Source organism: Podarcis bocagei (assembly GCF_964188305.1).
Source record: "Podarcis bocagei genome assembly, chromosome: 2".
Lineage (NCBI taxonomy): Eukaryota > Metazoa > Chordata > Lepidosauria > Squamata > Lacertidae > Podarcis > Podarcis bocagei.
In genome coordinates, this window is record NC_138126.1 from 37,040,327 (window position 1) to 37,066,695 (window position 26,369).

Consider the following 26,369-nt stretch of genomic DNA (forward strand, 5'->3'; position numbering starts at 1 on the left):
GAAACTGGTCATCTGTGGTGTGGTTAGAAAGAAGTAAGCCACAGACCACAAACCACAGCGCTTGAGATTTTATTAAGGAACAAGTATTTATCCTGAAATGAACTGCATTTCAAAAACATTTTTATGGCGCTCCAAGGATACAGGATATGCACAGGTTGAATAAGTTCCTCCTTGTAGAAAGACTGGAGTGGGACATTTTAGTTTATAAAACGAAGGGAAAACATGATAAGGCCGGATCAGGTAATACCGCTCCCCAGTCTTGCCTATTTCCCCTGAATTTATACATAAAAAACAAGTCATGCAGGCTAAAATGGCATAACTGCCTTCTGACCATTCCAAACGACAAAATTAATTTCTTCCTTCTCCTCCCCCCTACCGCCACCACTAGTGCCACAAAGTATGGACCTAGCCTTTAACCTAGGGAGCAATCCAAACCCAAGATCCACTGGGATGAACAAGTTAGGATTCAGGAGATCCCTGTCTCAGCTGACTGATTCCTGGCACACCAGCGTAAGACAAACATCCTGGTTCTGGTAGAGATATGGCTGTGTAATTCCCTCATCCCAGGAAAGTAGTGAGAGTAGGACAAGGCAGGGGAGGACTTACAATGGATCCTACTGCCATTCAGCTCAGTCATGTGACCTGGCAAGCCAGCAGAACTCAGGCCAGCAAAAAAGAAAAAAGAGAGAGTGTAAGTGTAAATTAAACTCTATTTTAATGACTTGTTTCCTTCTGCAAGACTTAGGCTGGCTCGGCCAGCAGTAGCCCCACTCCCAAACAGAATTTGGAATAATTTATGTGGGCTTAATTTCAGGCAGTGTAAATTTTGCTGGCTTTCTATACTTTGCATAGCTCTGTTGGACACTTACGTGAAAGATGTGTCTGTAATGGAGAACCTTTTAATTACATCTTGGGAGCCCAGCTGACAAGGAATTGACAAGCGACTCTGAGATTTCCATGTCAGCACATCACCTTACAAGAAACAGAAAGGCCCCCAAGGTTCTGCTAAAAGTGCAGAATTTTATAGTCTGTTAAGGCAACTATCTGATCCAACTAAGACATGTCAGTTTGTTGTTAGCTGGGCTCTCAAGCTGCTAAGTTATTATTATTATTTAAGAACACACATGTGAAAGGATAACCTTCAGGACTACCAAAAGTCATGATGGTTATGCTCTGCTTCCACAGCTGGAGACAGGAAAGCCAGCATGGTGTAGTGGTTAAGAGCGGTGAACTCGTAATCTGGTGAACTGGGTTCGCTTGCCCGCTCCTCCACATGCAGCTGCTGGGTGACCTTGGGCTAGTCACACTTCTCTGAAGTCTCTCAGCCGCACTCACATAACAGAGTGTTTGTTGTGGGGGAGGAAGGGAAAGGAGATTGTTAGCTGCTTTGAGACTCCTTTGGGTAGTGATAAAGCGGGATATCAAATCCAAACTCCTCCTCCTCCTCCTCCTCCTCTTCTTCTTCTGAATACCAGTTCCTGGAAACCACAGGAGGGGAAAGGGCTTCTGTGCTCAAACCCTGCTTGCTGGTTCCCCACAAGCATCTGGTAGGTCACTGTGAGAACAGGAGGCCATTGGCCTGATCCAGCAGGCTCTTCTGATGTTCTTAGTGCTCCTCATATGTGGACTAGGCCCAGACTTCATTGCCTCCACCTTCCATGACTGTAGCTCCCATGCCACAAAGACAGCAGAAGAACAGGCATGAAGAACCACCCAACACATTCTTTGGAATGACAACTCCATCTCATGTTACATTTATGGGAACTTCCTATGCTATCTGAAGAATGGGAGAAGCTCCAGGTTACATGGGAAAAAGTGGTGCTGCAGCTGCATCTCCTCCCCACCCCAGTCTTGCTACAGGACATGGGAGAGGCATCACCAGTTCCTTTCAGGACCCCAAGGCTTCCAATGGAACTTTCCTAGCATCAGAAGCAGCTATGCTGTAGTTGATCTCAGGCCACAAAGGCAGAGAAAGGGGTGCAGGTTCTGCATAATGTGTAGGTTGCCACTAAGTGAGGGTAATGGAAGATGTGGTTGAAGGCAGGGATAAATGCTCTGAAAACAAGCTTTCTTGACAAGACTTCAAAGAAAGAGGCACACTCCATTTGACCATCCCCATTCCTTGGGTAAGGAACATTCTGCTGAAAAACAAAACAAAGCCCACCCAAATTTTGCCTCAAGGAACTGCATGCAGGATGCAGTCCTCAGTCATTAAAATCAACGGCTTCAGTGGGAAGTCTATGTTTTATTTTATGAGTTTTGTATGGGTGGGTTTTTGTTTTGTTTCATTTGTCAGAATTCAGAATATTTTGGCGAGGGCTGGGTGGCAGGCATACAAAAAGGAAGGGGAAAGGGGATAGCAAGAAGGAATCACAGGAAGAAACACCGTGGCTATTTATTTCATTTGTGATTTGCTTCCTTTGAAGCATCCCAAAGTGATTTCACAACGAAGCATTTACAAAGCAATTGCATTTTTTTTTAAAAAAAAAGATTCAAAACTATTACAGATATAAACATAGTTAAAATAATTACATACACATATAAAAACAAATCCTGTACAGATACTTGCTGGGATAAAAAATATCCACTTAGAAGGATTTTTTTTTAGAAGAGGAAAGTCTTCAGCAGACACTGGCAAGACATACAAATGTGCCTGTCTGGTACGTAGTGGGGGGGGGGAGTTCCAAAGGGGAGGTGTTCTGACACTAAGGCTACAATCTAACCATGTTTAGAAATAAGTCCCATTGGGTTTACTCACAGATAAATGAGATTAGGATTGCAGCATCTACTTCAGCCTTTCCCACCATGTTGTTGCACTACAAATCCCATCATCCATAGCTAGCAGGACCAGTGGTCAGGGATGATGGGAGTTGTGGTCCAACAATAACTGGGGACTCCAGGTTGAGAAAGGTTGCTTTAGTAGACAAAATGATATTTGCTATATGCCACCTCCCAAAGAGCACAGTGATCAGCTGGTTATATAAATTGGTGTGATATACACACCACACACACACACACACATATGCAGAATATGTATGTAAGAATATAGATATAGATATGCACAGAATATATATGTATGAATATATACATAAGAAAGAGGCAGGACATAGCAGAAGCCCTGATACTTTTATAGGTGAAAATTATTACCTAGTTTCTCTGATTTACAAGCCTTTCCACTTTACTTTTTTTTCTTCCATGAGAGCTAGTATCATGCGGGTTTTATGTTGATTCGTTTTTACAGCTGAGGGTCTGGGGAAGCTGAATTTTGCACCTGACATCAGAGTCCAGATGGTGCTCATATGAATGTTTGGAAACGGCACACGTATAATCCAATTAACGTCTATCAAAAGTGAGTAAAGGTTTGTAGAAAACATCACCGAAATGAGAAAAGCAAGCCTGTTTCCTTGCCTACATCCTAGAAGGAATAATTTTTTTAAAGCCACCTAGGGATTTTATCAGAACAGTGTTTTTACTAAAACTGAGAAGAAACTACCAAATCAATGTGCATTTTTTCTCCAGATTTTTGCAAAAAAAAAAACCCCACTGATATTGTGCATCTTTAGACTTTATCAATATTAATTGTTCAACACAGTTTACAAACAGTGGAATTCTGACCATGGGTGCTATTTAACTAAGTTTTTCTCAGACCAGACCTATTGAAATTAATGGATCTAACTTAGTCAATTTTAGTGGGTCTTCTCTGAGAAAACATATTTGAATACCACCCCATGTCTACTCAGTGGAGTTGACTTCCAGTTAAATGGGATTAGGACTGCAGTTTTAGCATCTATCTTTTTTTACTTGGTATCTCAGAAATTCAGTTGATTTTTTAAAATTTAACAGAATGCCATCAAGCAACAAACAAGGTGGGATGTACTTAGTTTTGTAAAGGGGAAGAAGCAAAAGTAAACATATAACCCTGGATATGGAATATAAATTAGCATAGTAATATAGGGAGCTGCCTTCTGCCTTGTCCAAGCTCCTTTCCCTTCATCCACTGAGAGCCAGCTAAGGCTTTGAATGCATGGTTAAACTACCCCTTGGATTTCAACACTGCACCCCAGTCTTAGAAATGCACAGTTTGCAAAGCTCTATTCTCTCAACTTCAACTTCAGCTGCTCATCAAAGAAATTTGAAAATGATACTGATGTATCTCAGAAGTTTGTTGCAAGGAAGGACTGTGGCAAAAATATACCTGAACACTCAGGCAGAGTAAGTCGGAGAAAGGCATAGAAGTGAGATGCTGTTAGCATCCCAGGAGTCTAGTTTTTGTCATAGGCAGCTGGACCACCCACTTCACTTCTAGGTAATTTCTATGGCCATTCAGATTAAAAATGCATTTATATGATGCTAAATGGGACGTGGGTGGCGCTGTGGTCTAAACTACTGAGCCTCTTGGGCTTGCTGATCAGAAGGTTGGCGGTTCGAATCCCAACAATGGGGTGAGCTCCCATTGCTGTGTCCCAGCTACTGCCAACCTAGCAGTTCGAAAGCACACCAATGCAAGGAGATAAATAGGTACCGCTGTGGTGGGAAGGTAAATGGCATTTCTGTGCACTCTGGCACTTGTCATGGTCCTCCGTGCACCAGTAGTGGTTTTGTCATGCTGGTCACATGATCCAGAAAACTGTCTGTGGACCAACGCCGGCTCCCTCAGCATGAAAGCGAGATGAGTGCTGCAACCCCATAGTCACCTTTGACTGGACTTAACTGTCCAGGGGTCCTTTACCATGACCTTTATGATGCTAAAGAAAGACATGGCTCACTTTCACTGCAATTTGATAGCCACTCGTAAGGACCAATCTTTTATAATGCTCCACCCCAAAATGAGTATAATCTAAAGAAGTGGCAGAACTTTTAGGCCAGCAGGTTGGTGCAAAATCGCTGCCCAAACTCAATGTATTCCTATGGACATTTGGAATGACAAGCCTGTTGTAGAGTTTTATGTTGAGGCTTTCAGGGCAAGGTGCTAAACCGCAGTCCACTCACTGCAAGATAACATAACACATTCATAAGGCCAACTGGAGGTATGCCTTTATTCTGAAGCTTTCTGTTTCTGAATGGGGTGTGTGCAGAATTACAGCTGAGGCAATGCACCCCATTCAGAAAGTCTGCTGATTTTTATGCAGATGAGAGTTGAAAGGGGAATAGTTTAGGAGTATCCAAGCCATGCCAGTGCATTGCAATGACCATTCAGAAAGGCTGCAGATGGCTTCTCAGGACCAAACATATGCCAATGCTGGCCATTCAGAAGTCTACTTAGTCGCCTGGGTGTATTCTGAGGTTGTAATAGAGGAAAACTAAAATTGGCTACATCACAGGGTTGTTGTGATTTCTACTGAGATCCTGTTTTAGTACCAAAATTAGTGAGAGTGGGAAGTGGGAGACAAGGTTGTAAGCATCCCAAGAGCTTGGGGGAAGGGGTCCCTGACACATCTGTGATTGATGGTGGGTCTCAACTTTATGCAAGTCATTTCTCCATTTCCTACAACCGTTTGAATACTGTTTTGCTGGCCACTCCACAATTCTGTTGATCAACATAGTGGACAATAATGCCTGTAGATCATTTAACAGGGTCTGAGCTATGGGGAAGGGCTGTAGCTCAGTGGTAGAGCATCTGCCTTGCATGCAGAAGACCCCAGGTTCAATCCCCAGCATCTCCAGGTAGGATTGGGAACACCCACCTTCCCACCCACTTGAAACCATGGAAAGCTGCTCCCAGTCAGTGTGGACAATATGGGGCTAAATAGACCAGTGGGCCAATTCAGTATATGGCAACAGAAATTCCCCTGTTTTTCAGGCAGAGAAGGGTAGAAAGTGATGGGTTTGCAGCAGCAATTTAGCATGACATAATCTCTTACCAATGGGTTGTAGCGGCAATTTGGAAAGGCAGGTTTTTGTCACCAGTCTCTCTGTGTGGTTAACCGATCACCCTGGAGTTGAAGTAGCTATTTCAAATGGGTATTTCAAATGGCAATTCTCTGTCACTTGTTTTAGTACATCCCAAAATTAGCCCTGACAAATATCTCATGCATCCAAAACTGGATGCAATCTACTTACTTGTTCAGAGCAAAGGGGCATTTATTTTACTTGCATCCTGCAGAGGAGAAGCCCCTGTATAAAGATTGCTCCAGCATGTCCTTTTTGTGGTGGTGGTGAGGTTGGGTGTTGAGGGGCATTATTATTATTATTATTATTATTATTATTATTATTATTATTATTATTATTATATTATTATTATTATTATTATTATTATTATTATTATTGTCGTCGTCGTCGTCGTCATCATCATCATCATCATCATCATCACTACATAGCTGATCAGAGTGCATGCCCTGTGCCTCATCTCCCACTTCTCCCCCCACCGTGAGAGGGAGGGGTCTTCATCTCCCACCCCCATTTCTCAGAGTTCCTCCCCTCCACCCCACAGTGTGGGGAACTTTCCAAGCCGCACTTCTTGGCTGTTCTCGCTGTCTAAGCCCATTTTCGCTGTAAGGGTGTGGCAGATACCTGAGGAGTTCAGGGAGGGGAAGTGTGAGGCACTAGCAACATGCCAGGACTGGACCTCTTTACCTTTGGGCAGAGGGAGGAGGCGGCTGGCATGCGATCCCTCCTATCTCATGCAGCCTGAGGAAGAGGGGGAGGAGGAGTGCGGGGGGGGGAGTTGTGCATGCGTGCGCTTGTAGGGGTGTGTGTGAAACGATTAGAGAGCAGGGCACCAGTGCCAAGGGAGACCTTTCTCCAGCCATCTAATGCCTGGTGGTGCCCACTTCCCTCCTGCTTCGCCCCCCTCCTCGTTTTCTCCCCTGTTGCAAGCAGCTGCTCTGAAGAAGAAGAACAACTCGGCTGCCTTTCCAAGGTACGGCGCGCTCCCGGAGGAGCTTCTTGTTGCTCTTGGTAACGCAGGGTGGTTCAGCATGGCAAGGATAGCTCTCTCTCTCTCTCTCTCTCTCTCTCTCTCTCTCTCTCTCTCTGTGTGTGTGTGTGTGTGTGTGTGTGTGTGTTCTCGTGAGGGAGAGGGAGAGGGTGATCTCAAACTTTACCACCCATTAGGGGATATTCGAATAACGATAACCCGGCGTTTTAGACACACACACTTCTGCCCCCTTAATCTAGTTGGGGGTGTCTCCTCCTTGCGTCTGACTCCTTTTGAGTTAAGGGAATGATCATTTCATTCTATGTTTCGAGGCAGAAGGGAAACCTGGGAAGCTGGGATCATCTCTCCTTGTTTTGTGTCTTCAGGGAAAGCTCATTTAATTTTTATGGCTCAATGGGAGAAGTTCCACACCTGGCTGTATTTGTGTGCATGTGTATTTTACTCGACATATTTGCATGTTTTACACACACACACGCATTTTTCTTTTTTTAAACAAATCCAATATATAAATAATTGGGATGGTTATACTGTATATCAGAGTACTCTCACCACAGTCCACCCCCCACCCCCGCCCCAGAAGACAGTGACCATCACTGACCACTTATGTTCAGGGAAGGGGTTTCACACCTGCTGCAGTGGGAGGGAGATCAGGTAAACCCTTCCCCAGCCCTCTGTTCCTCTGTAAATCGGGGGGAGACATTTCACTCTGGAAGGCGTGTGTATGTCTCTCTGCGTGGTGCTCCTGGGAATGTTAAGGGGATGGGGATAATTCACTTTGATGGGTTAAACAGGGGCTCCTTCCCTAAAACACATGATTCCCAGGTACCGGGAAACGTTCCTTTCATCATTCCAGGTCGCCACAGGGTGAGCAGGTCCCTCGATGCCCCAAGACACGCACCACCCACCCACCTCTCTCTCCCTCCCTCTCTCACTCTTTCCTAGGGAATACTACCAGCTCTCCCTCCCAGCTTTGCAGCGGTGTAAAGTGGGGAGGGGGGTTGGCTCTGGCTGTCTTTTTCCTCCCTTGAGCAGCAGCAGCAGCAGCAGCAGCGTGTGTGTGTGTGTGGAGCTGGGAGAGATTTGGGAGGTTTAGGGGCTCGTTGCCATGGCTCCCTTGAAGCTCTGCCGAAGGAGATATTGATGCCAGTCACGGAGGGACCCTTCTTCCTTTCTGCACGCTTGATATTTTCTTCCCTTCTTCTCTCTCTCTCTCTCTCTCTCTCTCTCCCTCTCCCTCTCTCTCCTCCTCCCTCCCTCCCTCCCTCCTCCTTTCCCCTTTTGGCGGAGCAGGCAAAGTGATTAATTTGGCGAGCCGGGACGGGGCTTTCTGGTGCTGCGCTCGCCTCCCGAGCAAAAACGGAGCCGGACTCCCTGGCAAACTCCTGCTGCCTCTTCCCGGAGAGGTCCACACGCCCCCCACCCCACCCCAGGGGCTGCCCAGGCTGCAAGGTAAGAGAGAAAAGGACGGGTGAGGGGTGGTGGTGGTGTTGAAGGAGCAAAGAGTGTGAGAGAAGAGGGGGGAGGGGCTGCTCGTTCCCTCTCACCTTGATGGGAAATCGATGGCCATTGGCTTCCTGGACGGAGCCAGCAGGCGACTCCGGGGCTGTCCAGGACGGGCAGGAGAGTGACAGGAGGAAGCCCGGGACGGGGTCTCCAAAATATGGGAATGGGGCGGCGTTTGTTCCCCACACCTTGAAATATGCAGAGATGAGGTGGGTGGGTGTGGCCGGAGCAAAGGCAAGGCTTACCTATGGCTCACCTGGAGGGCTGCATTTAAAACCGCGCCCCCCTCCTTCCCCACCTCAGTTTGCTTCCCCTGCCCGATGCCATGGGCAGATTAACAAGTGCTTGGCTTGGCTCTCCCAAGGCATGGGTTGGTGGCGGGGTTGAGCGAGGGAATTTCCTCGGAATGGAGCCGTGTTGAGTGTGGAGCTTTTCCTGCGCGCAGGTGCGCGTAAAGTACCACCCCCTTTCTATCCAAGACAGAGGAAAGAGATGCTCTCAGGTTGTGGCTCTAACTCGTATTGCCAAAGTATGGGGCGTGGGGATTTCACGTTTAAAGTCCACCATCGCCTCTCAAGAGATCGATCAATTGTGCAGTCCCGGGAAAGGGGGCGGGGACTCTCCCCTCCCGTGTGTCCATGTCGCCTGGAGAAAGTTTGCATGTGGACGCGGTGCGCTGGAAACATCAGAGAGACCGTTTCCTGAGTCTCTGGGGGTGAAGGGGGTCGTTTTGTGTTTCTCGACATCGACAAGTGCGAATCAAAGATGTATGCTGCTGAATGTGAGGATTAGATACCTTTAGTTGTTTGTGCTATATGAAACACTTAAATCTCAGGGGTGTGGGTCTGAGCCCCACATTGGGCAAGAGATCCCTGCGCTGCAGGGGGTTAGACTAGATGACCCTCGTGGTCCCTTCCAACTCTATGATTCTATGTCATGCTGGATGTTTTGGATGCAGTCAATCTTGCAGGGCTTGGTTTGGTTTTCCAGTAGGAGCACAGCTCTTATTTATGAAGATAGTATTTCATTCAAATAGGCCAGATGTGCTTAAAGGTAAAGGTAAAGGGACCCCTGACCACTAGGTCCAGTCATGGCCGACTCTGGGGTTGTGGCGCTCATCTCACTTTATTGGCCAAGGGAGCCGGCGTACAGCTTCCGGGTCATGTGGCCAGCATGACTAAACCACTTCTGGCAAACCAGAGCAGTGCATGGAAACGCCGTTTACCTTCCTGCTGGAGCGGTACCTATTTATCTACTTGCACTTTTTTGGTGTGCTTTCAAACTGCTAGGTTGGCAGGAGCAGGGACCAAGCAACAGGAGCTCACCTCGTCGCAGGGATTCAAACCGCCGACCTTCTGATCGGCAAGTCCTAGGCTCTGTGGTTTAACCCACAGCGCCACCCGTGTCCTCTGTAACTGAAGAGCACCTGAGATGTTACGGTGGTATGGCCTATGAGTTAGAATGTTGGCATGGCCAACTTCCTGTACATTGGACTGAGCTGCGGCAGGATAAACCCTCCCTACATTAGTCCCGCCTTCCCTCCCAAAAGCCACTTCCTCCCACATGCTTTCCTTTCTGGTAGAAGTTCCTTCCAGCCTTGAAGGCTCCTAAAGGGAAGCAGAACTGTGCAATGGATCGTAGAAGGAAGAAGGCAGGGTGAAAATTTCATACCCTTCTGCCCCCTCCTCAAACGCTTTTTAGGAACGTGGCAGCAACCTAACACAGGGTTGAGATGTTTGGGTGTATTGCCTCGGATTTGAAAGCAGAGTTTCTTTTTTATAATAGAAAAGCAGGGTGGAAATCCATTAAATAACTCAAAGGAATTGGCTGCCCCTGAGTGTGTGTCTCAGACCACTGGATTGAATCCAGTCTCAATTTGTTTTTTATTTAATAGCAGCGAAAGGGAGGAGTGCACTGCCTATCAGACTGTAGTGCAGGAGGAGGAGGATAACTTTAAACCTTTCCTCCCCCAGCCATGATCCTCATGCAGGATAAGGGTTAGAAGAAACAAACAAACCCTGCCATTGGTGCCAATGAGAACCCCCTTTTGCCCAAGGCTATTAGCAGTTTGTTGACACAATGGTTCATTGACAGCATCCTACACACTGCGGTCCCCATGAAAACTGCTTTCTTCTGCACCTGCTATTAAATTTTCAAAACTTGGTGCGGTTGCTAATGTTTAGAGTCAATGTGTCAGTTTGGCCCTAATTTTGTCACACACCTGCTTGAAATCAGTGCGAAAAGTAAGCCATTAATAAAATCAAGTTCTGCTCATTTCAGTTGCACCTAAGTGGAAGTAACTTTAGTCTGGATCATCTAACATATAGCTTGGTTCCCTTCTGATATTGTTGGACTACAACTCCCATCATCCCTCATTATTGGCCATGGTCACTGGTGGCTCTTGCCTTTTGGGACTAGGAGGATAGAAAGCGGGAAGGCCAACAGTAGGTGAAGCCTGAGCCAATGACAGCTGGAGCCAACTTCTTCTAGATTCATCCCTGAGTTCTGCATGGGCAAAATTGAAACTAAGGAGGAGGAAGCCAGCAGCCAGGGAGGACCACTTTCAGCTACCAGGCTGGAAGTTCTCCACTTCTGACCTAATCCATCAGAAATCCATTTGCAGGGTGGTGGTCGTGGTGAATAAAAGTGTAGACTCAGCTTGATTTCAAATTGGGCTCAGCTAATACAAGCTGTTTTCCAAAGAAAAACTAGAGACTATATCATTCCTCCAGCCCCCAAACCATATTTCAAAATTCAGAAACGACATCAGGAGCAAGACAAGGCATGAATGCTTCCTCTTCGTGTGAGATCCTGCCTGCCTGCCAACCTCTCTCCATCCCAAACCTTACTTGATGGCAACTTGAGTGAGTGTCTGCCTCAGTTCTTTTTGCAAATCTTTCCCTTCCTCAAAGGGCAGCAAATCCCTCACCTTCCAGATGGAAACAGTGTAGCAAGACGTGTATGCCAGTGGGGAGGCTCTGCCAGTGACAGAAGAAGGAGCTTAGTTTCAGCTTCCCTCTTGATAGAAATTATTTCCCCTAATGCTTTTCTTCCTCCAGACATACAAGCCCTTGAACTCCTGCAGGAAATGACAGACTAGCCTCTCATTAGCTGGAAATGTCATTCTGAACTTCATTTCTAGAACCAGGAGACACCAAGAAGACTATTCCAGTCGTTGCTGGAACCCCATGCTGCCTGATACCCCATCATTCTTCTCAATTGTGGGGATGGGGAAGGGAGACATGTCACTGATCAAGTTCTTCTTCAAGGGTTCCTTTCTTCAAGCATTTGATAAGAGTGCTTGAGGGGACCATTTGACTATTGGACCAGCATCTCTTCCCCCCACATCCCTATTTGATTTCATTCTTAAGGTAACCCTGATGCTGAAGTAAAATGCCCAAGACTACTGGACTGAGGCATGCATATTTTTACAACGCTTTGGGGGCTGATGAGGCTAGCATTTTCAGGATAGTTATCTTTTAGAGAAAAGCACTGTTCTAGATAGTACCGCTTGAAGAACCATGTGGCTAATGGCCAACTGTCATCTGCTGCTGCTATCATAAGAAGCTCATATTTATCTCGTACAAAATATTGATTTTTCCAGATCACAAGTTGTGGCTGACTTATACATTTATGTGTCATTTCCTGAGACTTTTTTTCTGGTTCAAAAGGCAAGCCAAATGTCTAAACTATGTATAGATCAGCAAGGGATTCCTGGAGCATGTGAGTTTTGTGTGACAAAGCATCCCTTCTGCCCCTTGAACTTCCCAATACCAACACCAAGAATAAGAGGCATGGCAACTATACCAGCCCTGAGACTATCATTTGGGTTAAATCGGGCCACAACCTTATTGACTACAGATGTAAGAGGTTTGGCATAGGCAGGAATCTGCATGTAGCAGAACTCCTTGTGTCTGAGCTGCTGGTGCCCCTTCCTGAAAATAAAGGGCTTTTCGTCTTTTAGGGAATGAAAGAGAGAGTGAGGAGCTAAGAGCATGAATTGAATTGGATCATGTGGCTAGTTGCTGGGAATCTCAACTGGGGAGAGTGTTGTGCTCAGGTTCTGCTTGCGGGCTTCCTATTATAGGCATCTGATTGGCACCTGTGAGAAAAGGATTCAAGGCTAGATGGGTCTTTGGTCTACTCTAGCACAGCTGCTTGGATGGTCTCATGAGGCAGGGGCTTGCCTGTGGAGTATGCCCACCTCAGTTCTGGTTGCAGCAGTTTGAGTAAGGACACTAATTGTTGCTCCAAACACAATGGACTAGTTCTTTCAGTATGAAATGAAAATGTTTCATTGAAACATTAATAACAGTCAATGCATTTGCATTGTACTTTGGGTATGTAAAAGTTTATCCATAAATGGAAGAGCATACTATCTACGTCATCAGTGACAGTAATTCTCTACTGTACTACTGTGCTGCCAAGAAATGAATAGTTGTATTCTTTATGAGGGCTTGCAACAAGAAAATTAGGATACTGTACATACGTTAAATTGTGGTTCTTTGGATTATAGTTTTCTATTCAACATAGTAGCTGTCACTCAGAGGAGTGCAATTATTACAGGCATTTAGCATGTGCTATGTTGATAATTAAACATAATGAGTGAAAACATAATAGCCCTGCTATTTATTCCAGAAAGCCGCAATATAAGTATTCCTATAAATAAGAGATTATTTGCAAGCATTTTATGTTTATTTAGTGGAGTCTGAACTGCAGCCATTTTGTTTGCCACTGAAATGCTTAATGAATCACCTGTCATTGGATGGGAGGGGGCAAGCCAGCAAAAAGTAGCTTTAAGGTAGTCTCAAGGATGTTGTGAATAGTGGGCATGATAAGAAAGCTTCTCTATTCCCTAGCTTTTCTTTATTTTTAATTTCCCCACTGGGAGAGGACAGGAACTATTGCAAAACAGTACTAATTACTCCAGTTTATCTCACATGTGTTACATTGATGTGGTTAATTATTGCTTTTCCCATTAGCAGTGTTTTAAAGAATAATGAATTAACATATCACATTCATCAAAAGAGCATCTACAAAGTTTATCTTCTCAGAGCCAGTGTGTTCTTGCGTTACAAGAAGTTACGGAGGTTTCCCAAGGAACAAAATGTATTGGGATTCCTTTACAAGGTGCTTTAGACCTTGATGAATGACTTGAATTGATCACCAACGAGTGACACAGGCAAACTATTGGTTGCTTAGCAACCTGATGTAATTCTACAAATTTTGGGTGCATTTCTCCCGCAAGTGAGGAAATTCTGTTTTTGTTAAAGGAGCACTTTTTTGTCATTACAAAAGCCGCCCTGGCAAGAATACGTTACCCAGAGGAATTCTGTGCCACTCTTTGTAACAGAATATATTTGAAGGATAAAGACTGATGGCTGTTTGCTGGAAAACTGTGACAATCTGGAGCCATTCAAATGTTTCCAGTGCTTTATAATAAGTCATAATTGCATATTTGTCCTTTCTGAGTCAGACGTCTGCAGAAAGACAAGTAGCAGTGGGAGAAATCCCACCGGAGGGATTCATCCACTCTGTGCTTTTGAAATGGTTCATTCATGCTGTCTTGAAGTGTGAGGTCCTGCTAGGTCATGTTGAGTTACATGGTGTTTCATTATGAGTAAATGGAACATAGCATGGAGCATGCAGTTCAGTGATTGCCCAAATTATAACAGGGCAGCTTGGCACAGCTTGGGATTCATACGACATGGGACCTTAGCCGGCTAGTCCCAAGGACTGAGACTGATTTCTTGAATGACTCATCTTCTGTATTGTCTTCCCCAAAAGGGATGCTAAAGATCTAAATTTCCAAAAGAAAATGGGGTGAAATTGTGTAGCAATGCCGATTGAAGACAAAGATGGGATTTAAGGCAACTCGTCGGTTTCCACGGCAATTTGGACTGAAGCTTTGTTTAGAAAGAAGATAGCTTTGTGGCTCGGCAAAACCATAATGGCACTATATTTGAAACCAGCACAGCTCGTTGCTATATTCCGATGGGATAACTGTTTAAGTGAGCCAATCCACATCTCTCTATCTATACCACATCCTAACATTGATTTTTAGGTAGAAATTCTATTACTTTCCGCTGGAGGACCTTCATTTGAAAAATGGCAAAATATGACCTTAAACACTAGATCAATGCTGCCCAACCATTTCTGGCTCATGAACAACAATATTGAGCAAGTAAGCGACTACAGGCTGCATAGTACTTTATTCCTTATCTACCCTGGAGGAGAAACAAAAGAATGAGAATCTCAGGAGGGGAGGGAAGTACATGGAATTCCTTTCTGTCCAACCTTTCCTTGACAGCTACATAAAAGGAACGAAGGAATGATCACGCAGGTTCATTCAAGAAGCAGTTTATGCACTCTTGGGTATATTTCATGCAATTCTGGTTGTTTCAGGCTCCCCAAGAATACAGTATGGGCAGGAGCTGAACTAAAAATAAAAAAAGGTAAATTGAAATGATTCAGTGAATGGGTTGTCTTCTTTATGAAGGATGACTTTAATGATTATATTTTTTTAAAGTCATAAATAGGCTGATTTGTGTGAGAGGCATAAAAGCTGTTTTTATGCCTTGAGATGGAGTGGAGAATAGATAAAAGCAAGGTACTATCAGGCTTCAAACACATGGGATCATTCACTTTTAAGACAGAAGCTTTAAGAGAAGGAAATGCTAGTTTACCTGGTTAAGCTAAATGGCCCGTGAAAACAGCAGTCTGAAGTACAACATCCATATTTAGTGACAGTATATCTCTGGCTGTGAAGTATAGAAAGAGAATTTTAACACTGTTGGAGGGGAGAATTTCCACTTGCTTGCCACCCATCCCAAGCTCATATGATTTATTTTGATCTCAGAACCTTAATGGCTGTGTGTGTGTGTGTGTGTGTGTGTGTGTGTGTGTGTGTGTCTGTCACCTACTATTCTCTGTTTGAAGGGCTGTCAGGTCCAAGATAAAGATAAAGAACTATAAAAAGGAAATCAAGGGCCTTGATATTGCACATGAAGAGTTAGTATCCAGACAGAAGAATAACCACTGGTCACAGTGGTTCTGACAGTCTTCCCCACTTTGGTGGCATGTTCTGTATTTACTTTTAAATTATAACAATGATTTATAATTTTCTAGCAATACATATGAATTAGCACATGCAAATATACACACTCTTTTTCTTCTCTGGTGATGTGTTTCCTCTCTTCCTTTTTGGCACTGTGTAAGTGGACACTCTAGAGGCTAGTCTTTCCATAAAAGAGTGGATTCCACCCTAAATGGCTCAGATCATGCCAAGGTTCTAGTCTAAGCCTGCACAACATGTGACCCCAAAATCCAAATGCAGTCTGCCAGCTGCATATTAAAAACTACCTGGCAGGCATAACGCAAGCCTGGGGGCTGGGAAGTCACAAATTATTCATGCCTGCTATAAGCAATGGCGTAGCGTGGGGGGTGCAGGGGGGGGCCGGCCGCACCGGGCGCAACATCTGGAGGGGGGCGCTCGCACTCGCAGCTCTCTGCCCCCACGGGTTAGGAGGCGCAAATTACTTGCCTTGCCCCGGGTGCTGACAACCCACGCTATGCCACTGGCTATAAGGTATTTGTATTGGTTTGTGCAGGATTACCGGCAGTAAGACATTACGTTTTTATTATTGTAGATTTTATTTGAAACTGGATTCCCCCCCCCCAACAATTACAAAAATACCAAATGCACATATATAGTATGGAGGAGGGTATCTGGCTTGGCAGTAGCATACATAAAAAGGAGTGTAGCTGATCACAGGTTGAACGTGAGTCAGCAATGTGACGTGGTTGCAAAAAAGGTTAATGCAGCATTAATGGAACCAGTTTCCAAGTCAGAAAAAGTGCTACACTTTATTCTGTTTTATGGAGTGCTGTGCTCAGTTCTGGGTGTTGCCCTTTAAGAAAGGTGTAGTCAAATTTGAGTGGGTTTAAAGGAGCGCGATGAAGCGGTATCTGTGAGAGAAGGTTGAAGAAACTGACTAAGTTCAGCCAGAAGAAAAGAAGATTGAGTGTTGGAAGCGATAGACCTCTTCCAATCCATGAAGGCCTGTTACAGTGAAGATTCAAAGCCTTGTTTTCTGTTGCCCAAGGGGACAGGACCAGAAGAAGTTACAGGAGGGTTCACTTTCACCAGAGGTCTTCAAGGAGACACTGGGCAGCTGTCTGGGGGGCATGGCTTAGCTCTGAATTTCCTGCATCAGGCAGGGGACTGGGCTAAATAGCCCGCAACGTGTCCTCCAACAATATGACTCCTCCAGGTAGGGCTGAAAAGGGATGATTTCTGTATGAAACCTTGGGTAGCTACTTTCCAGTCAGTTCAGAAAACACTAAACTAGATGGAAAAATGGTCCGGCTTTCTGCATTCCTAGGCTATCTCTGGCGCTCACAAAGAAGAGTGACATTACTCTGATAAAACTGATGCAACACAATTGCTTTGTTGGGAGAGTGAATTCTACTTCACACACAAAAAAACCCTTATGTTTCATTTATGAGAGCTCTAAGAGTGGCATTTTTTAAAGTTATGTTTATTCCTAAAGAATTAGAATGAACTGAAGTCCCTGGCAATGGAGAGAAGGGGTGGGGAGGGAGTTACTTAAGACAATTACATTGTGCTTTTACACATGTCTCCTTGCATTTCAAGCAAACCCCCATTAAAGGAATTTCTGGCTTAATGATGCATGCTTCTAAGGCTGTCATTGGACAACTTGGATTTAGGGCTCAATATTCATGAAGCTAAGGAGAAACTGTGTAAAAGCACATTCCTCTCCCCTCACCCCATATTTCTGCATGCTTTTATGCACGTCTACTGGCATGCACAGATGCCTGATTATTTCTGCCTGCAATTGCAGTAATTGCCTCTGTACAATAGCCAAGCAAATGCATTGCGATATAGGCCCCTAATTTAGTTCCTTTCACTTTGCTCAGTTAACCATTCAAGGCAGTCAGGATAGAGGGGGAAACCCCAGTCTCTTTGATACCTCTGATGATTTTTGCACATCTTCTGTCACCACAAGATGTCTTACGCACCATTCTCCACAAAGATACTTAGCATATTGCCTTGGAAAATGGAATATGCATTGATCAACATAAAGACACTTTTCAATGGGCTCTGTTAAAGACTAGAGAATGTCCTGTATATATTATGTAGGTGACAAGACAACAGCGCAGATGTAATGGTGGTATAATTTAGATGATTCAATGGGTTCCCAGTCTCGTAAGAGGCTTCCTGTTGGCCCATGTTCCGTATATCTAAGCAGAGCTTCATTCAAATCAGCAGGAGACCAGATGGGTGCACAGCCCAGCTTCCAGGAAGAGGTTTCACATGACTAAAGATGCAGATTATACACTGAATTATTTGTAACCACATTACTAAAGCACTGACAGCAGCAATATTTTTTTATGCTGAGCGCTTAATTCTTCTCTGCACCCTCATTTCTTTTTTAAAAGTATATTATCAGATATCTGCTTTTCTCCTCTATCTCTCAGCACGTTAACTCATGGAACAAATTGCACCTAGGTATGAAAAAAATAATGGAAGAAGACATTCATTCAAATTGTCTTTTGCAATATACCTGAAGAAACATTATAATACAGTGGTACCTCAGGTTAAGTACTTAATTCATTCCGGAGGTCCGTTCTTAACCTGAAACTGTTCTTACCTGAAGCACCACTTTAACTAATGGGGCCTCCTGCTGCCGCCGCACCGCCGGAGCACGATTTCTGTTCTCATCATGAAGCAAAGTTCTTAACCTGAAGCACTATTTCTGGATTAGCGGAGTCTGTAACCTGAAGTGTACGTAACCTGAGGTACCACTGTACTGAGGTCAGGGGCAACACAAGGCATTTTTCTGCCTGAGGACAAGATGCTCCTACATTCCAGACACAGAAACAGACAGGACTGGCAGTTGTATTAAAAGAACTCAGATTTCCTCTCTAGCAAGAACACCTTGAATGGTTAACTAAGCAAGGTGGGGAGACCTTGGCTGTGCACCTGAGGGCAGCAGGCCCATTTAGGTGGCACAACAGGCTGTGTGCCATGCACACTCTTGTCCTCCACCAAAGGCGGATGGCCAAGGAATGGCCTTCCTTCCTCTCCTCCTGCCTTTTGTTTCTGTTGCCTGAAATAACTGCCTCATCACGCTGGCAAACGATATGCCTGGCCTTGACATGGAGATCCCAATTCTCTCTAGAGGTCAAAAGTTGCCATGTGTCTCTTTTCAAACTGAAAAAAATATATATCAATGAAGTTGGGCCAGACTGAAAATATTAAGCAAAGTAAAGAGGCAAGTAGTGGAATGATTCGCCAGAACATATATAGTGGTACCTCGGGTTACATATGCTTCAGGTTACATATGCTTCAGGTTACAGACTCCACTGACCCAGAAATAGTGCTTCAGGTTAAGAACTTTGCTTCAGGATAAGAACACAAATCATGTTCTGGTGGCGCGGCGGCAGCAGGAGGCCCCATTAGCTAAAGTGGTGCTTCAGGTTCAGAACAGTTTCAGGTTAAGAACGGACCTCCAGAAAGAATTAAGTACCGTATTTTTCGCTGTATAAGATGCACCAGACCACAAGACGCACCTAGTTTTTGGAGGAGGAAAACAAGAAAACAAATATTCTGAATCTCAGAAGCCAGAACAGCAAGAGGGATCGCTGTGCAGTGAAAGCAGCAATCCCTCTTGCTGTTCTGGCTTTTGTGAAAGCTGCGCAGCCTGCATTTGCTCCATAAGATGCACACACATTTCCCCTTACTTTTTAGGAGGGAAAAAGTGAGTCTTTTAGAGCAAAAAATACGGTACTTAACCTGAGGTACCACTGTATTCACAAGATAAAAATGCCCAGCAAAGAGATGCTGAATCCAAATGGATGCTGAATCCGAAACATAATTTGAGCCACATCCACACCATCCATCGAAAGCACTGTTATATTGTTTTAACAGTTCCATAGTAAGCTCATAAATTTGGGTCCCAGGTGGGGGAAAAGGCCAGGGTCACTATACATGCTCACTCTCAGATTATAAACTCCTCGGAATGAAGTGAGGGGAGGGAACTAGGACTTTTTTCAAACGTAAGTCTGTAAAGTACTGTATGCACCCATTGTAAAATAATGAGAGAAAGAAGAGATCAACAGTAAATTAAAAAAATAACAGTGCTGTCAATTATTTGAAAAAAGATTTGATTCCTAAAAATTTCTCGGCATTATACTTTGAAGAGCGTGTATGTAATTCAGTCTTGCAGAAGGATTCTTAATCTCTGCAGTGTACACATATGCTGGATTGCCCAGTTTTGCTTTTTCATGTCTGCCTGGCATGAGAAGATCTGCTATCAGTCAGGTTATTAAACAGAGAATACCAAACAGTATCAACAAGACCTTGCAGGCATACAGGTATCTAATTTCCCATGTTGGCAAAACCTGTTTGTCCAAATGAATAGTTATCTGGAAACTCTATCTGAAGGGAGAGCCAAGTGAACTTTTTTTGGCATTGCACTTTCAGTCTGCCAGCAAATGAAGTTTGGAAGGTTGTGTCAGTAATAACGTGGATAGTAGGAGGCATCTATCCAAGTGCATAGATACATACAATAGCCCCAAAAAGAGAAGTGCCGGACGGTGGAGTGCTTTTTGGGTTAATGCCAGTTGGTTAACTGTATCAAATAAAACTGTATATCAAAGGGGAAAGGAAGTATGCGGCCTACCAATTTACTATCCCTACCTAAAAGAAAAAGAAAAAAGAAGGGGCCTATAGCAGGAGGAAATTCATCATGAAAAGTCAGTTAGGATCAACAACCATTTAATAAGGCTTACTTATTACATTATTGTAGCCCCTAAATGGCCTGGTCTATAGCATTCGCTATCTCTGGCTTAAGCTATTTGAGTTGTGAATGCCAGGCTATATAAATGGATAAGGGCAGAGGAGAGAGGGTTGGCTGCATAGCTGGTGGAAGGCCGAGACCCTGCTTAATAAAGCCCTTTTTATTCAATGCACTCCCTACTGCTGGCAGTGGGGAGCCCATAAATGCAGGGCTTACTGCCTTCTTGACAAATGTAGGTTTTCATCTGCCAATTGATTCCATGTTTACTCACTCTTTCATCTAAAAAATCTGCGATATTATTATCCCTGATTACTCCATTGAATTCCATCATCCCTGCTGTTTGCCTCCGTGCAACATGCGAGCCGAGCTCCTGCATGCTCTATTGGCAGGTGATTTCATGATAATACCTGCCCCAACCAGGGCTCACCTGCTGTGAGGCAGTGTAATTGGAAATGGAATTTTGAGCTTCATTTCCTGTTACATCCTAGTGAGCAGCTAGAAACAAACACAAAATAATCTGCATGAGAATACAGCAGACAATTTTAATCGGGAAGCATTAAGGCAGCGGACTGGCAGTTACAGAAAGTAATATGTGGTAGGGGCCAGTCAAGCAGCCCCTGGAGTCAATAGGATTTCATTGACTGATTCCCAGGAAGCAGCATTTAGCTTGTACAGGTCTTGGAGCTCATTATGGTTTTGGTGCAGGGAGCTTTTGTGCTTCAGCAATGGAGTTGGCTTCCTCCTCCTAGTGTAGTAGAAACTGTGAATGTTCTTGCGTTGGCTCCCTGCAGTATGCAAAGATTTCAGAGAGCAATTCCAGCTCCTTGTCAGGTTGAGAAATTAATCCTCCCTGTATCACAAATAAGCCTGTTTTCTCTTTGGAAGCAGCATTATCAAGTCCAGGGAAAAAAATACGCTGTGCATTTAGTCCTGTTTTCCAATCCCAACCAAAACTGGAAATAATCAATGTGTTCAAAAGGTCAGCAACACTGTAGACCCTGAGACAGAACATAATTCAACCAATTATGTTAACCATTGTCATAAAGACAGAGAAGTGTGTTTGTGATGTCTTTTGACTAGGCCTGTTTATCTTCTGTGCATGGTTTCACAAATGATGCTAACTATGCCATTTTACTCTAGCAGGTTTGTTTGTTTGTTTAACCATTTAGGAAGTATAGTATGGAAAATAACTATTGTTGTAAAATGGGCTCTACAGAAATGGAATTAAATTTATGGTGAATTAGCTTTTTTCTCTTCATATGAACCTTCACTTTGTTAAATACACATATAACTGGTGAAAGATCTATAATATGGTAGGGTTGTTGAGCTTTACTTAAAGAAATCACTGAAGTTGTTGAGCTTTTATGGGAAAACCCAAATGTTGTTGAGCCAAACGCCAGAAAAACCACAATTTTTCAAATCACTTGCCTGAGATCCAGGACAAAGCGCCACCTTTCGGGAATTCTGGATGTATGGCGCCCTATAATATGGACATAAGAAGGAGTCTTCGACTCAGGAATGCTGAGATGAGTGTGCAGCAAATTCTGGTGTTAATGTCTGTGCTTTCAACTGCAGAGTCAGAAGGAAACCGTGTTGAAAGGAAGCCATAATGAAACTTAATAGTGCTGTTGTCCAGTAGCAGCAGTTGAGTCTCTGCAGGTGGGCCTCTATAAGTCTTCCAGCTTCCCTAGACAGTGAGTTGCTGGCACTTACTGAGGGGGACAGAAGAGGCACAGGGAATATGGTGTGGTGTGTGGCTCCTGCTGCAGTGCATGACATCACACCAAGCTCCCTATGCCAAATTCCTCCCCTTTCCTTCTCAGTAGGCACCATTGACTTAATGTGCTGGGGAGCTGAGAGAGAGAGAGAGAGAGAGAGATGGAAACTGCACCACCTCACCAATTGGTACTGCTGCTATCATAACCCTGGCAATTCAGCTACATATACGTTTTCAGTCCTTATGGATGGAGAGAGATTTCCCTGCAAAAACAACAACCAGGAAGCAAATCTTCTCTGCCCCCCATAGTTTCTTGCCTGTCCCTCACAGCCCCTAGTCCCATTTCTTAACCTGAAACTGTTCTTAACCTGAGGTACCACTTTAGCTAATGGGGCCTCCCACTGCGCTGCCGGAGCACAACTTCTGTTCTCATCCTGAAGCAAAGTTCTTAACCTGAGGTACTATTTCTGGGTTAGCAGAGTCTGTAACTTGAAGCGTCTGTAACCCGAGGTACCAGTGTACTGACAAACTGGAATGTGTGCAGAGGAAGGTAACCAAGATGATAAGGCTTTGGAAACCAAGCCTTATGAGGATTGGTTGAGGGAGTTGGGTATGTTTAGACTGGATAAGAAGAGACTGAAAAGAGATGGGATAGCTGAATATCTCAAGAGTTGTCACAAGGAAGACAGAGTAAGTTTGTTTTCTCCTGTTCTAAAGGGTAGGCCCCAAACCGATGGATTACAGCTAAACATTAGGAAGAACTTTCTGGTCATAAGAGCTGTTCAGCAGTAGAACAGACTCCCGCAGAAGGTGGTGGAGTTGTTTGGTTTGGAGGTTTTCAAGCAGAGGTTGGATGGCCGTCTGTCAGGGGTGCTTTTGTTGAGATTCCTGCATTGTTGGACAAGATGAGTCTTGGGGTCCCTTTCAACTCAACAATTCTATGATAATACTGAGTCACACCATTAGTCTTCCATTGTCTGCTTTGGCTGGTACAGAGGTCTTTCCCATTCCCTGGCTATTTGGTCCTTTAAAAACAACTTGGAGGTACCAGGTTTTGAACCTGCGGACGCCTGTGTTCAAACTGTGTACTTCATGACACTTACAAATAACTGTTACATGACTAGATTAAGAATGACACAGTGTGATTACTTGTATTAGTTCACTGCATTATTAAAGAGCAAAGTACAGATGTACGGATATCCCCCCCACATTATAATCAAATTCTGGAAGTAATGTATAAAAAGCTAAACTCATCAGCTTCATTTCTGTTTCACTGGAAATTCTGACTGTGCCTTTGCAAATCTAATTTGGTGCTATTACTTAGTCTCGATTACTGCTCTGAGTGTGATATCGACTTGAAATCTTACCATGGGGTCTGGCCTTAATTTAATTAAATCTGCAAATATTTTCTTCTTCCATGTCACACGACCCTCTTTGGTCATTTGGAAGTACACCGTGATACTTGCATGAGAGAGAGAGAGGCCAGACATTGCACTATGATGCATAGAGCATGTCTGCAAGAGGCAGCCTGGTGAACATGCACAGGCTGTTCACGTGATCTGAAGAAGAAGAAGAGTTTGGATTTGATATACCGCCTTTCACTCCCTTTAAGAAGTATCAAAGCGGCTAACATTCTCCTTTCCCTTCCTCCCCCACAACAAACACTCTGTGAGGTGAGTGGGGCTGAGAGACTTCAGAGAAGTGTGACTAGCCCAAGGTCACCCAGCAGCTGCACGTGGAGGAGCAGAGACGCGAACCCAGTTCCCCAGATTACGAGACTACCGCTCTTAACCACTACACACACTGGCTCCACATCTGGAAGCCAAAGGAACAACCTACGTATGTTTGTCAGGCTGCCCTGGGGCAGACGCTCTTCAAAGAGGCAGACAGCACTGAGGAGAAACTGGTGCAGGACTCAATGGTGGAGGAGAAATTTTATTCAGTGTGCATTTAAAGCCCAAGTTATCAGATTTGCACTTTCTGAAACAGTATGCAAACCGAAGCATGGCTCGCCTTTGAAATTTGCTCTCTTTTGAATTTTGTGATGTGGATATTACAGGAAAATTTTGTATAAAAATGAATATGTTATCGGAGAAAATGGCTTGCAAAATGTGTACGTTAGTCAATACAGGATACAGATTCACACTAAAATGATGCTTATTCACGACAAATTAAAAAAAATAATAATCACAAAGTTGTGACCTTAAAGATTTGTTCTTTGGGGTTTCATGGGGTTTCAAGACTTTCTCATAGAGGAAGAAGAGGAGAAAAGAAGGAAGACAGAAGACAGAAAATCCTTCAAGCTGCATAGTAGTATGTAATGCTAAACCATGTTTGGGTGCTTAAAATCCTGTCTCCTGTGTCCCCCTTGCCAGGGACAAACTACTACAACTACTAAATATGTCATTTGGACATTTTCTACTTGGTCCTTCTGACTTAACTTGTATTCTTTTCTCTATCTTTCCCCTCCCATTCTAATGTCTTTACTTTTAGAAGGTGTGGGAAGGCCTGTGTTATTATTATTTTCTTTTCACCTTGCGATTTTATTAAGAATGAGATGTTTTAGGTGTGTTTCACATCATGTGATAGCTGGGAAGCATGATAGCAGATACTTGTGTGTGGGCACACACTAGTAAGCATTTAAATTTCATTTGAAAAATGGGGTATATATGGCTGCACATTCTGAAACTGTGGGAAGGCATTCGGCCCTTTGTTGTGGGCATGTGGGCATGTGTATTGACTGGATGCACGGTGTAATATCTTCCTTGCTGTACAATTTATGCCTTTCAAACTGTTCTTTGCTGATGTTGAATGTTGCATACTGCAGTCCACATCTGGATTTCACCATCTCTGAGGGAAAACAGTAAAATGGCAATTGTCCGCGCGTAGGGTTGTGGTAACACATTGTGGCACATGCCTGTAAACGAAGTGAAGGGCACGTCAAATATTGCCCAAGGTGCATTTATTCCTGCTGGCAGTTGTCAACAGTTACTTTGACGGGCTATTATTGACAGCATCACTCCTGCTATATACCATGAAATCATCTTTTCATGGCATGTCATTCATAATCCTGTTGCTTCACGTTGGCATGAACGCAGGGTTGGTAAGAATATTAAAGCATTTCCCTGCAGACTCCTGTTAATTGGTGGCCTGTTGTAGTAGCTGTTTCTTATGGAACTATGTGAACTTTCTTCTTGGTCAGAAAGATCTCCATATATATCTCCATAAAGTGGAAAAGAGATTGAGCCACAACTATGTGACTCTCCCTCCCCAATGAAATCTAAAGGGGAGGTGTTGTAAATGCTTTGAAATAAACTGTTTAAAAGTACTTCCATCCTAGCTATAATCTCTGAATTGAGTCTTTAGTCTTAGGCCATAGTTTTCGTCTTCTTATTTTTTTATCAGTGTCAATCAGACAACTTGAAAGTATCCTGTTGACAAGCACAGCTTAAGATGCATTGGCTTAGGTAGCTGAATATGCATAAGGTTGAGAAGAGTCACTGCTGTTCTTAGAAGAAAAATAGTTACAGGAGCAGAAACCAAGACCTTCAGGAAGCTTATATTTCTTTAAAATCATTTTGTGCAGTCTTCGGCAGCATGGCTCCTGCCTGGGCTCATGCATATGATATTAGCTTATCTTTCCAGAAAGTAATCGGAGTGCTGGCAGCATCCAACATGATGGAAAGGAAAACAAACAGAAAATGAAAAAGCTTGATATGTAGGTGCATGAAATTTTTACATCTCATCTGAGCACATGCATTTTTTATCCCTGTTTAAATTTTGAGTGGATAAGGTTGGCCCATCCATCTTGTTGAGAGCACACCTTTAAGCATGTACAACACCCATTTTTTATTGCTGCGGGCTGATTAGTTGCTTTTGATTATTTTTCTGGCAATTACTTAGGCTTGGTCTTTTGAAATGTGGCTCCTGTGAGAAGTATTGTCATGGGAAAAGACTTTCTTGCTAAATGGAATCATGGCACATCAGTGTGGCAGTATTTGCAACAATGACCCAGTTACTGACAAACTTTTCTGAGGAGACATGACAGGAGTACTTGTGACACTTTTATTGCTTGGTATGTCTGCCCAGGCAAGTACCGTAAGTGTCAGCTGATTAAGAAGTTCTTGGGACTGGGCATACAGACCAGAGTTCATCCTCAGTGTCAAACCAGACTTAAAGAAGTGCTGAATCCCAATCATGTATATAAGGGTCCCTGTGGGCCTCCAGATGCAGTTGAACTCCAACTTCCATCATTCCCAGTTGGTACTGCTGATTGTCAGGGATAATGGGAATTGAAGGCCAACAGCAATTGAAGTCCACAATCCCCCATTTCTGATGTATCTGATGGGATACCAGTTTTATGAGCAAAAGAGGTACATAGTAGAAACATGTTAAATTTCCAACCCTTGACTCCCACAGTCTGTTCCCATCAGGCACTTTTATTCTA

General features: G+C 43.9%; 1 protein-coding gene across 6 annotated transcripts in view; it reads left to right on the top strand.

The window, feature by feature from the left end:
* Positions 1-6,656: 6,656 nt before the first annotated feature.
* Positions 6,657-26,369, top strand: part of CHL1 (cell adhesion molecule L1 like) — a 201,548-nt gene continuing 181,835 nt past the window's right edge. For 2 of the 6 annotated variants that reach the window (XM_081183981.1, XM_081183984.1), the window contains exons 1-2: positions 6,658-6,859; positions 8,168-8,326. The gene's annotated coding sequence lies outside the window, so the exon portion shown is untranslated. Of the gene's footprint in view, positions 6,860-7,849; positions 8,327-26,369 lie in introns of those variants that run through there. The other 4 variants (XM_081183983.1, XM_081183986.1, XM_081183985.1 and 1 more) reach the window with 4 other exon arrangements.